This window comes from Cryptomeria japonica, unplaced genomic scaffold (genome assembly GCF_030272615.1).
Source record: "Cryptomeria japonica unplaced genomic scaffold, Sugi_1.0 HiC_scaffold_126, whole genome shotgun sequence".
NCBI classification, from domain to species: Eukaryota; Viridiplantae; Streptophyta; class Pinopsida; order Cupressales; family Cupressaceae; genus Cryptomeria; species Cryptomeria japonica.
In genome coordinates this window covers 332501-347500 of record NW_026728948.1, presented here as the reverse complement: position 1 = coordinate 347500, position 15000 = coordinate 332501, and the positions used below count along the sequence as shown (strand labels likewise).

The 15000-nt window shown below is 59.5% G+C and overlaps 1 non-coding gene across 1 annotated transcript; it reads right to left on the bottom strand.

The window, feature by feature from the left end:
* Positions 1 to 2575: 2575 nt before the first annotated feature.
* LOC131865882 (5S ribosomal RNA) lies at positions 2576 to 2694 on the bottom strand. Its single transcript, XR_009364519.1, has one exon. It is a non-coding gene; the product is annotated as a 5S ribosomal RNA (ribosomal RNA).
* Positions 2695 to 15000: the final 12306 nt, after the last annotated feature.

Below are 15000 nucleotides of genomic sequence, written 5' to 3'. Positions count from 1 at the left end.
GCACCTTGGCCGGGGTGGGCACCTTGGCTGGGTTTGCCCAGGGTGCGCTCCGAAGCGGGGTTACTGGAGCGCCCCCTCTTTTTTTGTCAGAGCGTTTGGTGGGGTTTCTCGCATTGGCTCTTCCCAGGCCCGGTTGTTGGGTGCGCTCCCACCCTGGCGCGCGCGAAGTTGGAAGTTGGGTTAATTGCCCGGGCGCGCACCTTCGCCAGGGTGGGCACCTTGGTGCGCACACCTTGGCTGGGCTGCGCACCAGGGCGGGCTCAAGATGGCACCAGCATTCCCTTTTTCTCACTATCTTTCAAAACGGAAATTTTAAAATCTCGTTTTTTTTTTGCCTTTTATGGAAATTAGTGAAGGCATCGCATCAAAGGTGCGCACCTCGCTGCCCACCTTGGTGTGCTCCGAGGTGCCCACCACGGTGCGCAACGCCGGTGCGAACCCGGGAGCGCCCCGATGTGTGCTCCAAGGTGCGGCGTGCACGAAGTCGGACCCCGGTTTGCCCCGGGTGCGCACCTCGCGTGCACCTTGGTGCGCACACCTTGGCTGGGTTGCGCGGCCTGGTGGGCACCATGGTGCGCACCAAGGAGCGCTCCGAAGTGTGCTCCAAGGTGCGGCGTGCACGAAGTCGGAGCCCGGTTTGCCCCGGGTACGCACCTCGCGTGCACCTTCGCCGGGGTGGGCACCTCGGCTGGGTTGCGCGCCCTGGTGCGCACCAAGGAGCGCTCCGAAGTGTGCTCCAAGGTGCGGCGTGCACGAAGTCGGAGCCCGGTTTGCCCCGGGTGCGCACCTTCGCCGCGGTGCGCACCATGGCGTGCACGAAGTCGGAGCCCGGTTTGCCCCGGGTGCGCACCTCGCGTGCACCTTCGGCGGGGTTGCGCGCCCTGGTGGGCACCATGGTGCGCACCAAGGAGCGCTCCGAAGTGTGCTCCAAGGTGCGGCGTGCACGAAGTCGGAGCCCGGTTTGCCCCGGGTGCGCACCTCGCGTGCACCTTCGGCGGGGTTGCGCGCCCTGGTGGGCACCATGGTGCGCACCAAGGAGCGCTCCGAAGTGTGCTCCAAGGTGCGGCGTGCACGAAGTCGGAGCCCGGTTTGCCCCGGGTGCGCACCTCGCGTGCACCTTCGCCGCGGTGGGCACCATGGCGTGCACGAAGTCGGAGCCCGGTTTGCCCCGGGTGCGCACCTCGCGTGCACCTTCGCCGGGGTGGGCACCTCGGCTGGGTTGCGCGCCCTGGTGCGCACCAAGGAGCGCTCCGAAGTGTGCTCCAAGGTGCGGCGTGCACGAAGTCGGAGCCCGGTTTGCCCCGGGTGCGCACCTCGCGTGCACCTTCGCCAGGGTGGGCACCTCGGTGCGCACACCTTCTCAATGTTTTCTTGCCTTTTCTGGAAATTGGTGAAGGCAGCGCATCAAAGGTGCGCACCTCGGTGTGCTCCGAGGTGCGAACCCGAGAGCGCTCCGAGGTGCCCACGAAGTCGAAAGTCGGGTTAATTGCATTGTTTTCCCCGGGTGCGCTCCGAGGTGCGCAACATCGGCGCGCACCAAGGAGGGCTCCGAAGTGTGCTCCAAGGTGCGCACGATGGCGTGCACCTCTGGTGCGCACGATTCGGAGCTCGGTTTGACCGGGGTGCGCACACCTTGGCTGGGTTGCGCACCTTTTGTGCGCTCCAAGGTGCGCACGAAGTCGGAGCTCGGTTTGCCCCGGGTGCGCACCTTCGCCAGGGTGCGCACCTTGATGCGCACGCCTTGGCTGGGCTGCGCACCTTGGTGGGCGCCATGGTGCGCACCTTTCGTGCGCTCCAAGGTGCGCACGAAGTCGGAGCTCGGTTTGCCCCGGGTGCGCACCTTGGTGGGCGCCATGGTGCACTCCGAGGTGCCCAAGATTGGTGCGCACCAAGGAGCGCTCCGAAGTGCGCTCCAAGGTGCGCGCGAAGTCGAAAGTTGGGTTAATTGTCCGGTTTGCCTCGGGTGCGCACCTTGCGTGCACCTTCGCCAGGGTGGGCGCCTTGGTGCGCACACCTTGGCTGGGCTGCGCACACCTTGGCACCCGCGTTTCCTTCATTTTAAATTTTTTTTTTTTACAATCTCTCAAGTGGGAAATTCTATAATCTCAACTTTTTTTGCCTTTTCAGGAAACTTTTGAATGGAGCGCATCATTGGTGCGCTCCGAAGTGTGCTCCAAAGCTCTCTCCAGCTGCGTGCACCTGCCCCGGCCGCGCACCCGGCCCCGCCCAGCTTCGCTCACCTGTCCCGGGCGTCTGGTGCGGAACCTTAGAGTAAGAAACATCACCGTGCACCTTGGCCAACGTGCGCGACTCGACCGAGCGCGCACTGGCCGAGGTGCACACCGATTTCACCTGGGTGCGCGCGCAGCACCTCGGGCGCACCGGGGTGCGCGCACAACGCCCGGGTTGCACCGTGGCCTGTGTGCTCGGGGCGCCTCGGGTGCGCGCTCGGTGTCGCCCCCGCGCGCGCGGTAGTGCGGGCAGCGCACCCCGGCCCGGCCCGGCCCCGACGAGAACGCAAACGGGCAAAAGGTTTATTCAAATAGCATTGCGACGCCCGGCGAAAAACTAAAAAAGGGTGCAACACCGGGACTTCCCGGGAGGTCACCCATCCCAGTACTACTCCGGCCCAAGCGCGCTTAACTGCGGAGTTCTGATGGGATCCGGTGCACTAACGCTGGTATGATCGCACCCGTTATGAGCTTGTCGCAGTGTGTACTTAGCAAACCGCGACCCACGTGCGAATCCACCCCGGCCACCCACCCCCGTCGAGGTGCACACCCTCCCTCGCGAAGTGCGCCCCGTTCGCCAAGTGTGAGCCCTGCCCGGGTGCGCGCACCTTGCTAGGGCGTCGGGTGTGCACCCGGCCCGGCCTACGTGCGTGCACCTGGAGGGGGCGTCGTGTGCGTGCAGTGTCCCGTCTGCAACGCGGTGCCCACACACCACCTCGGGCGCAATGACCTGCGCTCACATGTGGGCCGAGTGCACCTTGGTGCATGTTCGGGGCGCCTCGGGTGCACGCTCGATCTTGCCCCGGTGCACCAAGGCGCTCGGTTTGCCCCGGGTGCGCACTTGGTGCAAGGTGGGCACCCAAAATAGGGATCAAGCACCAAAACACAAGTTTCGGGATGCAAAATGGGACCCAAGGACCACAAATGCGTTCCAAGACCCATGATGGGTCCACGAGAACAAAAATGTGTTCCGAGACTTAATAAACAAATATTGGGTTTTAGGAGAAGAAACATGCTCTGATGCCCAAAACGAGAATCGACCCCGAAAAGGCCACAGGCCAAAAGTGGGATGCGAGACAAAAAAAAATGGGACCCGAGGACCAAAATTGGGTTCCCAGGTCGAAGACAGGGCAACCGGACAAGAAACGACCTCTAAGGCTCGAAATGAGTCCCGACGACTAAAACTTGACAAGAAGCACCCATCAGGCACCCAACTCGACACCCATGGGATGCCGACCCACCCGGGCTTCCACCTAGCACACCTTGGCACCCACCCACCCTCGCACCCAACCTCGCACCCAACTTAGCACCTTTGAACCCACATTGGCACTCACCCTGACCCTGGCACCTTGGAACCCACATTGGCACTCACCTTGACCCTGGCACCCACCTTTGCACTCACCTTGGGACCCACCCTGGCTCCCACCTCGGCACCCACCCAGACACCCACCTTGGTTCCTTGGCACCCACCTTGGATCCTTGGCACCCACCCCGACACCCACCTTGGCACGCAACTTGGCTACTTGCCACCCACCTTGGCTCCTTGACGCCCACCCCGACAACCACCCCGTGACCTACCCTGGCTAGGGTTGGTGCACACCCACCCTGGTGCCCACCTTGGCACCCACCCTATGACCCACCTTGGCACGCACCTTAGTACCCACCCCGTTACCCACCCTAGGACCCACCCCGTGACCCACCTTGGCCAGGGTGGGTGCACCCACCCTGGTGCCCACCTTGGCACCCACCCATCCTAGCACCCAGCCTGTGACCGGGCTTGGAACCCAACCTTGCACCCGCACCCGTCTTGGCCAGTGTGGGTGCGCACCCATCCTGGCACCCACGTTGTGACACACCCTTTAACCCACGCACCCTAGCACCCACGTTGGCACCCACCTTGGAACCCAACCTAGCAACTTGGCACCCACCCCGTGACCCACCTTGGCATCCACCATAGCAGTCGCCGACTTGGCACCCACCTCGGCACCCACCTTGACACTTGTGGACCCACCTTGCCACTCACCCTAGCATCGACCCATCCTAGCACCCACCCTGGCACCTTTGCACCCTAGCACTCACCCATCCTAGCACCTAACCTGTGACCCACCTTGACACTCACCCTCGCACCCACCTTGGAACCCAACCTAGCACCCACCCACCCTGACACCAACCCTAGCACCTACCCACCCTTGCACCCACCCTGTGACCCATCTTGGCACCCACCCATCCTACCACTCAACCTATCACCCACCTTCTCACCCACCTTGGCATCCACCTTAGCACCCACCCACACTGGCACCTTGGCACCCACCTCGGGCAAGGTGGGTGCACACCCACCCTGGCACCCAATTTAGAACCCACCGAGCATGTTACCCACCTTGGCACCCACATTGCAGCCCACCCTAGTACCCACCCTATGACCCACATTGGCATCCACACCCTAGCACCCAGGCACCTCGACACCCGCCTTGACACCCACCCTAGCACTGAACCTGTGACCCACCTTGGAACTCACCCTAGAACCCACCCACCCTGTGAACCACCTTGGCATCCACCTTAGCACCCACCCACCTTGGCACCCACTCTAGCACTCACCCATCCTAACACCCAACTTGTTACCCACCTTGGCACCCGCCCTCGCGTCCACCTTGAAACCCACCCTAGCACCCACCCACGCAGGAGCCCACCTTGGCACCCAACCTAACACCCACGCATCCTGGCACCCAACTTGTGACCCACCTTGGAACCCACCCTAGTACCCACCTTTGAACCCACTATATCACCAACCCACCTTGGCACCCACCCTATGACCCTCTTTGGAATCCACCCTAGCACGCACCCACCCTGGCACCCACCATGGAGCGCACCCTAGCACCCACCCACCTCGGCACGCACCTCAACACCCACCTTGGTGTGCGCACTGCGCCAACCTCTCAAAGACCCTATGTGGTGCGCTCCAAAGTGTACACCTTTGGTGCGCTCCAAGGTGCGCACCTTTGGTGCACACCGAGGTGCACACCAAAGTGTGCACCGAGGTGAGCACCAAAGTGCACTCCAGGGTGCACACCAAGGCGTGCACCTTTGGTGCGGTCAATGCAAACGAATTCGGAAGTTGGGGTCGATGTCCTAATCGCTGCTGCAGACTACACGTATGAGAATCGGACAAATAGCTTTATATAGGGGAGGTGTTGCGTTTGATGGGTCGACTCCCCTGGTTGTGTGCACTGCACCAACTTCAAAGACCCTGTCTTGTTTAAGAAGTCAAAAGTTGGGGTGGATGTCCTAATCATTGCTGCAGTCTACGCATGTATGAGAATCAGACAAATAGCTTATATAGGGGAGGTGTTGCATTCGGTGGGTTGACTCCCCTGGTTGTGCGCACTGCGCCAACCTCAAAGACCCCGCATAGCAGAAGAAGTCGGAAGTCGGATTTTGGTGAGCACCAAGGCGTGCACCTTTGGTGCGGTCAACGCAGACGAATTCAGAAGTTGGGGTGGATGTCCTAATCGTTGTTGCAGGCTACACATGTATGAGAATCAGACAAATAGCTTATATAGGGGAGGTGTTGGGTTTGATGGGTCAACTCCCTTGGTTGTGCGCATTACGCCAACCTCAAAGACCTTGTTTTCGTTAAGAAGTCAAAAGTTGGGGTCAATGTCCTAATGGCTCCTGCAGGCTACACATGTATGAGAATCGGACAAATAGCTTATATAGGGGAGGTGTTGGGTTTGATGGGTCGACTCCCCTGGTTGTGCGCATTACGTCAACCTCAAAGACCTTGTTTTCGTTAAGAAGTCAAAAGTTGGGGTCGATGTCCTAATTGCTCCTGTAGACTACACATGTATGAGAATCAGACAAATAGCTTATATAGGGGAGGTGTTGGGTTTGATGGGTTGACTCCCCTAGTTGTTCGCATTACACCAACCTCAAAGACCTTGTTTTCGTTTAGAAGCCGAAAGTTGGGGTCGATGTCCTAATTGCTCCTGCAGGCTACGCATGTATGAGAATCAGACAAATAGCTTATATAGGGGAGGTGTTGGGTTTGATGGGTCGACTCCCCTGGTTGTGCGCATTGCGCCAACCTCAAAGACCCTGCATTGCGGATGAAGTCGAAAGTCAGAGTTTGGTGTGCTACAAGGTGTGGTCGAAGGTGCTCACCTAGGTGTGCACCTTTGGAGCACAGGAAAAGTGCCCTCCAAAAGTGCGCACCTTTGGAGTGCACAAAAGTGCCCTCCAAAAGTGCGCACCTTTGGAGCGCAGAAAAGTGCCCTCCAAAAAGTGCCCTCCAAAAGTGCGCACCTTTGGAGCGCAGAAAAGTGCCCTCCAAAAGTGCGCACCTTTGGAGCGCAGAAAAGTGCCCTCCAAAAAGTGCCCTCCAAAAGTGCGCACCTTTGGAGCGCAGAAAAGTGCCCTCCAAAAGTGCGCACCTTTGGAGCGCAGAAAAGTGCCCTCCAAAAAGTGCCCTCCAAAAGTGCGCACCTTTGGAGCGCAGAAAAGTGCCCTCCAAAAAGTGCCCTCCAAAAGTGCGCACCTTTGGAGCGCAGAAAAGTGCCCTCCAAAAAGTGCCCTCCAAAAGTGCGCACCTTTGGAGCGCAGAAAAGTGCCCTCCAAAAAGTGCCCTCCAAAAGTGCGCACCTTTGGAGCGCAGAAAAGTGCCCTCCAAAAGTGCGCACCTTTGGAGCGCACAAAAGTGCCCTCCAAAAGTGCGCACTTTTGGTGCGCACCAAGGCGCTGGTTCGGTCGTTGCAGGCGAGTTCGGAAGTTGGGGTCGATGTCCTGAGCGGAGGTGCAAACTACACAGGTGTCGGAATCGGACAAATAGCTTATATAGGGGAGGTGTATGCTTCGATGGGTCGACTCCCCAGGTTGAGCGCACCGCGCCAACCTCAAAGACCCTACGGTATGGATGAAGTCGGAAGTTGGGTCCGATGACCAATTCGATTAGTAGGTATGCTCATGAGGTCGGAATTTGGGTCCGATGACCTGCCATGTGCAGGAAGGCGAATGTTGACACTGTGCGTTGCAAGGTGCACACCAAGGCGCTGGTGCGGTCTTTTTAGTCGAGTTCGGAAGTTGGGGTCGATGTCCTGATCGGAGGTGCAAGCTACACAGGTGTGGGAATCGGACAAATAGCTTATATAGGGGAGGTGTATGCTTCGTTGGGTCGACTCCCCGGGTTGAGCGCACCGCGCCAACCTCAAAGACCCTACGGTATGGATGAAGTCGGAAGTTGGGTCCGATGACCGATTCGATATGTAGGCATACTCGCGAGGTCGGAATTTGGGTCCGATGACCTGCCACGTGCAGGAAGGCGAATGTTGGCACTGTGCGTTGCAAGGTGCGCACCAAGGCGCTGGTTCGGTCGTTGGAGGCGAGTTCGGAAGTTGGGGTCGATGTCTTGATCGGAGGTGCAAACTACACAGGTGTGGGAATCGGACAAATAGCTTATATAGGGGAGGTGTATGCTTCGTTGGGTCGACTCCCCGGGTTGAGCGCACCGCGCCAACCTCAAAGACCCTACGGTATGGATGAAGTCGGAAGTTGGGTCCGATGACCGATTCGATATGTAGGCATACTCGCGAGGTCGGAATTTGGGTCCGATGACCTGCCATGTGCAGGAAGGCGAATGTTGGGACTGTGCGTCGCAAGGTGCGCACCAAGGCGCTGGTGCCGTCGTTGCAGTCGAGTTCGGAAGTTGGGGTCGATGTCCTGGTCAGAGGTGCAAACTACACAGGTGTGGGAATCGGACAAATAGCTTATATAGGGGAGGTGTATGCTTCGATGGGTCGACTCCCTGGGTTGAGCGCACCGCGCCAACCTCAAAGACCCTACAGTATGGATGAAGTCGGAAGTTGGGTCCGATGACCGATTCGATACGTAGGCATATTGGCGAGGTCTGAATTTGTGTCCGATGACCTGCCATGCGCAGGAAGGCGGAATTTGGGTCCGATGACCGAGTTGATGGCGTGCCATGCGCAGAAAGGCGGAATTTGGGTCCGATGACCGAGTTGATGTTGATGGCCCGCCATGCACAGGAAGGCGGAATTTGGGTCCGATGACCGATTTGAAGGCGTGCCATACGCAAAAAGGCGGAGTTTGGGTCCGATGACCGAGTTGATATTGATGGCCCGCCATGCGCAGGAAGGCGGAATTTGGGTCCGATGACCTGACATACGCATGGAGTCCGACTCGGGGGCCGATGTTCGATTCGATGACTTGCATTGTGGGTAAAGTCGGAAGTTGTGGTCTTTGACCCGATTCGATGACCAGACTTCGGCTGCTTGAGAATCGGACAAATAACTTATATAGGGGAGGTAGTGTTCTCGAGCATCCTCCCCCCGTGCCCGTTTATGTCGATTGATGCTGGTGCTCGACTGGTTGGAGCGCTCGGATGCAAAAATCTTGCACCAGGATTTATCGATTGTGATGGACACGGCAAGTCTCCTGATTGCTATGCAGGAGCTCATCGTGAATCTCTATGCGGCCTTGGTATGGACTCGACCTGCGGAATGGTTCGGCAATGGTAGTCGCTCCAACACGTCCTTGCAATGGCCACAGAGGTGATTCGACTAGAGCTCCAGTCTAGCTTTTGGGTTGCTTGGCGGACTGGTATAGCCGCGATCGAGTTCCGGCCATGAACGTTTTAGATAGCTCTTGGGCTTTCTGGGACGGAAGTCGGAAGTTTGGGCTGTTGTCCGATTTGATGACCATTCTTCGGATGTGTGAGAATCGGACAAATAACTTATATAGGGGACTGTGTTGTCTCACGCAGCCCCCTCCGTGCCCCTCTATCTCGACCGATGTTGGTGCTTGAAAGGGTTGGGATCGCTCGGATTTATAAACGTGCACCACCATTTGTCGAGTGTGAGGGACGCGGCAGGTCTCCTAAATGCTATGCGGGCGCTCTCTGAGAATCTCTATCCGGCCTCGACACAGACTAGTCTTGCTGAATGGTTTGGCACTGGTAGTCGATCCAACACGTCGTTGTTGTGGCCGCCTAGGCGATTCGATTCGAGCCCCCGTCTAGCTTTTGGGTTGCTTGGCGGATTTTGCCCTATCCGCAAGTGAGCTCGGTCCCTAAACGTTCGAGAAACCCGATTGCTATGCGCCGACTCTCTTTCTTGCGAGCCTCCATCTAGCTTTTGGGTCTCTACGGAACGGAAGTCGGAATCTGGGACCGTTGTTTGATTCGACGAGGCAGACTACGGTTGTGCGAGAATCGGACAAATAACTTATATAGGGGAGGTGTTGACTGGAGCATTCTCCCCCGTGCCCCTCTAACTCGACCAATGCTGGCGCTCGAACGGTGGTAGCGCTCGGATTTTCATTGAGCGCCAGCATTGGTCGATTTAGAGGGGCATGCGAGATTCCCGAATGCTATGCGAGGGCTCTAACGGAAATGTCTATTGGTTTCGGTATGGATGCAATTGCGAGTGGTTCGGCAAAGGTAGTCGTTCCGATGCGTCCATGTCGTGGCCAAATCGATAATTCGATTTGAGCCCTCGTATAGCATTTGGGTCTCTCGATGTGATTCCGCATTCCAGTCCCTTTGGGCACTGCTTGAGCCGCATCCCAGGGGGTTCCCTTCCCAATAATCTGCCTCGCAACCCGATTGCTATGCGGTGAGGCTCCTCGGCCGCCTCGGAACTATCTGTGTATCAGACGCATCGCGGGATAAGGGGTTGGCAACGGTAGTCGCCCCAAGCGCGTCCGATGCTTGGACCATTCCGAGGTGGCCCTGAAGCCTCTTCCGTCTAGCCGTTGGGTCCTTCTCGCCGCATCCCTCGCCTCGCACCCCGATTGCTATGCGGTGAGGCTCCTCGGCCGCCTCGGAACTATCTGTGTATCGGACGCGTCGCGGGATAAGGGGTTGTCACTGGTAGTCGCCCCAAGCGCGTCCGATGCTTGGACCATTCCGAGGCGGCCCTGAAGCCTCTTCCGTCTAGCCGTTGGGTCCTTCTCGCCGCATCCCTCGCCTCGCACCCCGATTGCTATGCGGTGAGGCTCCTCGGCCGCCTCGGAACTATCTGTGTATCGGACGCGTCGCGGGATAAGGGGTTGTCATTGGTAGTCGCCCCAAGCGCGTCCGATGCTTGGACCATTCCGAGGCGGCCCTGAAGCCTCTTCCGTCTAGCCGTTGGGTCCTTCTCGCCGCATCCCTCGCCTCGCACCCCGATTGCTATGCGGTGAGGCTCCTCGGCCGCCTCGGAACTATCTGTGTATCGGACGCGTCGCGGGATAAGGGGTTGTCACTGGTAGTCGCCCCAAGCGCGTCCGATGCTTGGACCATTCCGAGGCGGCCCTGAAGCCTCTTCCGTCTAGCCGTTGGGTCCTTCTCGCCGCATCCCTCGCCTCGCACCCCGATTGCTATGCGGTGAGGCTCCTCGGCCGCCTCGGAACTATCTGTGTATCGGACGCGTCGCGGGATAAGGGGTTGTCACTGGTAGTCGCCCCAAGCGCGTTCGATGCTTGGACCATTCCGAGGCGGCCCTGAAGCCTCTTCCGTCTAGCCGTTGGGTCCTTCTCGCCGCATCCCTCGCCTCGCACCCCGATTGCTATGCGGTGAGGCTCCTCGGCCGCCTTGGAACTATCTGTGTATCGGACGCGTCGCGGGATAAGGGGTTGTCACTGGTAGTCGCCCCAAGCGCGTCCGATGCTTAGACCATTCCGAGGCGGACCCGAAGCCTCTTCCGTCTAGCCGTTGGGTCCTTCTCGCCGCATCCTTCGCCTCGCACCCCGATTGCTATGCGGTGAGGCTCCTCGGCCGCCTCGGAACTATCTGTGTATCGGACGCGTCGCGGGATAAGGGGTTGTCACTGGTAGTCGCCCCAAGCGCGTCCGATGCTTGGACCATTCCGAGGCGGACCCGAAGCCTCTTCCGTCTAGCCGTTGGGTCCTTCTCGCCGCATCCCTCGCCTCGCACCCCGATTGCTATGCGGTGAGGCTCCTCGGCCGCCTTGGAACTATCTGTGTATCGGACGCGTCGCGGGATAAGGGGTTGTCACTGGTAGTCGCCCCAAGCGCGTCCGATGCTTGGACCATTCCGAGGCGGACCCGAAGCCTCTTCCGTCTAGCCGTTGGGTCCTTCTCGCCGCATCCCTCGCCTCGCACCCCGATTGCTATGCGGTGAGGCTCCTCGGCCGCCTTGGAACTATCTGTGTATCGGACGCGTCGCGGGATAAGGGGTTGTCACTGGTAGTCGCCCCAAGCGCGTCCGATGCTTGGACCATTCCGAGGCGGACCCGAAGCCTCTTCCGTCTAGCCGTTGGGTCCTTCTCGCCGCATCCCTCGCCTCGCACCCCGATTGCTATGCGGTGAGGCTCCTCGGCCGCCTTGGAACTATCTGTGTATCGGACGCGTCGCGGGATAAGGGGTTGTCACTGGTAGTCGCCCCAAGCGCGTCCGATGCTTGGACCATTCCGAGGCGGCCCCGAAGCCTCTTCCGTGTAGCCGTTGGGTCCTTCTCGCCGCATCCCTCGCCTCGCACCCCGATTGCTATGCGGTGAGGCTCCTCGGCCGCCTTGGAACTATCTGTGTATCGGACGCGTCGCGGGATAAGGGGTTGTCACTGGTAGTCGCCCCAAGCGCGTCCGATGCTTGGACCATTCCGAGGCGGCCCCGAAGCCTCTTCCGTGTAGCCGTTGGGTCCTTCTCGCCGCATCCCTCGCCTCGCACCCCGATTGCTATGCGGTGAGGCTCCTCGGCCGCCTTGGAACTATCTGTGTATCGGACGCGTCGCGGGATAAGGGGTTGTCACTGGTAGTCGCCCCAAGCGCGTCCGATGCTTGGACCATTCCGAGGCGGACCTGAAGCCTCTTCCCTCTAGCCGTTGGGGCTTTCTCGCCGCATCCCTCGCCTCGCACCCTGATTGCTATGCTGTGAGGCTCCTCGGCCGCCTTGGAACTATCTGTGTATCGGACGCATCGCGGGATAAGGGGTTGGCAGTGGTAGTCGCCCCAAGCGCATCCGATGCTTGGACCATTCCGAGGCGGCCCTGCAGCCTCTTCCGTCTAGCCGTTGGGGCCATCTCGCCGCATCCCCCACCTCGCACCACGATTGCTATGCGGTGAGGCTCCTTGGCCGCCTCGGAACTATCTGTGTATCGGACGCATCGCGGGATAAGGGGTTGTCACTGGTAGTCGCCCCAAGCGCGTCCGATGCTTGGACTATTCCGAGGCGGCCCTGCAGCCTCTTCCGTCTAGCCGTTGGGGCCATCTCGCTGCATCCCCCACCTCCTCGGCCGCCTCGGAACTATCTGTGTATCGAACGCATCGCGGGATAAGGGGTTGGCAGTGGTAGTCGCCCCAAGCGCGTCCGATGCTTGGACTATTCCGAGGCAGCCCTGCAGCCTCTTCCGTCTAGCCTTTGGGGCCATCTCGCCGCATCCCTCGCCTCGCACCCCGATTGCTATGCGGTGAGGCTCCTCGGCCGCCTGGGAACTATCTTCGTATCGGACGCATCGCGGGATAAGGGGTTGTCACTGGTAGTCGCCCCAAGCGCGTCCGATGCTTGGACTATTCCGAGGCGGCCCTGTGGCCTCTTCCGTCTAGCCGTTGGGGCCATCTCGCCGCATCCCCCACCTCGCACCCCGATTGCTATGCGGTGAGGCTCTTCGGCCGCCTTGGAACTATCTTCGTATCGGACGCATTGCGGGATAAGGGGTTGTCACTGGTAGTGGCCCCAAGCGCGTCCGATGCTTGGACTATTCCGAGGCGGCCCTGCAGCCTCTTCCGTCTAGCCGTTGGGGCCATCTCGCCGCATCCCCCACCTCGCACCCCGATTGCTATGCGGTGAGGCTCCTCGGCCGCCTTGGAACTATCTTCGTATCGGACGCATCGCGGGATAAGGGGTTGTCACTGGTAGTCGCCCCAAGCGCGTCCGATGCTTGGACTATTCCGACGCGGCCCTGTGGCCTCTTCCGTCTAGCCGTTGGGGCCATCTCGCCGCATCCCCCACCTCGCACCCCGATTGCTATGCGGTGAGGCTCCTCGGCCGCCTTGGAACCATCTTCGTATCGGACGCATCGCGGGATAGGGGGCTGTCACTGGTAGTCGCCCCAAGCGTGTCCGATGCTTGGACCATTCCTAGGCGGCCCTGAAGCCTCTTTCGTCTAGCCGTTGGGGCCTTCCCGCCCCATCCCTCGCCTCGCACCCCCGATTGCTATGCGGTGAGGCTCCTCGGCCGCCTTGGAACCATCTGTGTATCGGACGCATCGCGGGATAAGGGGTTGGCACTGGCAGTCGCCCCAAGCGCGTCCGATGCTTGGACCATTCCGAGGTGGCCCTGAAGCCTCTTCCGTCTAGCCGTTGGGGCCTTCCCGCCCCATCCCTCGCCTCGCACCCCGATTGATATGCGGTGAGGCTCCTCGGCCGCCTTGGAACTATCTGTGTATCGGACGCATCGCGGGATAAGGGGTTGGCACTGGTAGTCGTCCCAATCGCATCCGATGCTTGGACCATTCCGAGGCGGCCCTGCAGCCTCTTCCGTTTAGCCGTCGGGGCCTTCCCGCCGCATCCCTCGCCTCGCATCCCGATTCCTATGCGGTGAGTCTTCTCGGCCGCCGCGGAACTATACCTGTTATTGCTACTGCATCCTTCGGCTGGTAACCTCCTCTGCCGCCTTGGAACGTTCTCTTTGTCGGACGCGTCGCGGGATAAGGGGTTGGCACTGGTAGTCGCCCCAAGCGCGCCCGATGCATAGACCGCTCCGAGTCGACCTTGCTTTCAGCCTCTCACATGCATAGACCTCTCTGAGTCGACCCTGCAGCCTCTCACGTTTAGCCTTTGGAATCTCGCCTCACAACATGATTGCTATCCTTGATGCATCCCTTGCCTCGAGCCCTGATTGCTTTCTTGGCTGCATCCCTCCTCTCCTCACAGCCCGGTTGTCATCACTGCTTCATCCGTCGCTTCATGCATTCTGGCTGCTGGGCCCTTCCCACCGCACACCTCGATTGCTATCTCTTCTGCATCACACACCCCGATTGCTATCTCTGCTACATCCCTCGGCTCTCACTTCTGCATCCTTCGCCTCACACCTCGATTGCTATCAATGCTGCATCCGTAACCTCACACCCCGATTGCTATGCGGGGAGGCTCCTTGGCCGCCTTGGAAATTTCTGTGTGTCGGACGCACCGCGGGATAAGGGGTTGGCACTGGTAGTCGCCCCAAGTGCGCCCGATTCTTAGACCGCTTCGAGGTGACCTCGTAGCCTCTTTCGTCCAGGCTTCCTGCCTTCAACGCCCTTTTTACACCTCGATTGCTATGCGCGGGCTCGTTGGCGTCTATCACCTCTCTGCGAAGAGTGGCACGATGATTGTTGGGGTAAATCGTAGCAGTCCGATCTCTGGCCTTGGGCCATTGTGAGGGCTGATCGATTTCCTGTGCGCATCTCGTGTTCGCCCAGTAACAGACTCGACGACTTGTAATCGGTCTTGTTCCCGATTGTTCCTGGAGGTAGTCTTCGGAACTCTTGGATTTGACCTGTCACTCGAACTGTCCTCTTCCGAGGATGCTTGTGTGTGTGTGCTTGTGCCATTTCCTTGGCGGTATTAACGAGATATTAAAGAGCGGAGTGAGCGCCTCGCCCAGCTATGTTTGGGGCTCTCACTCCCTTACCCGGTGTGCGACCGCTTTGCACGTAGGTTGCGGAGCATCGCGACTCTTTCGATGTTTGGCGGTTGTCTTCCGGTGATGCGTTGGTCCCGAAGTGCACGTTACTAGCATTTCTGCCATTGTTCTCGATCTTTGGCACGTTCCTTCGTTGCAA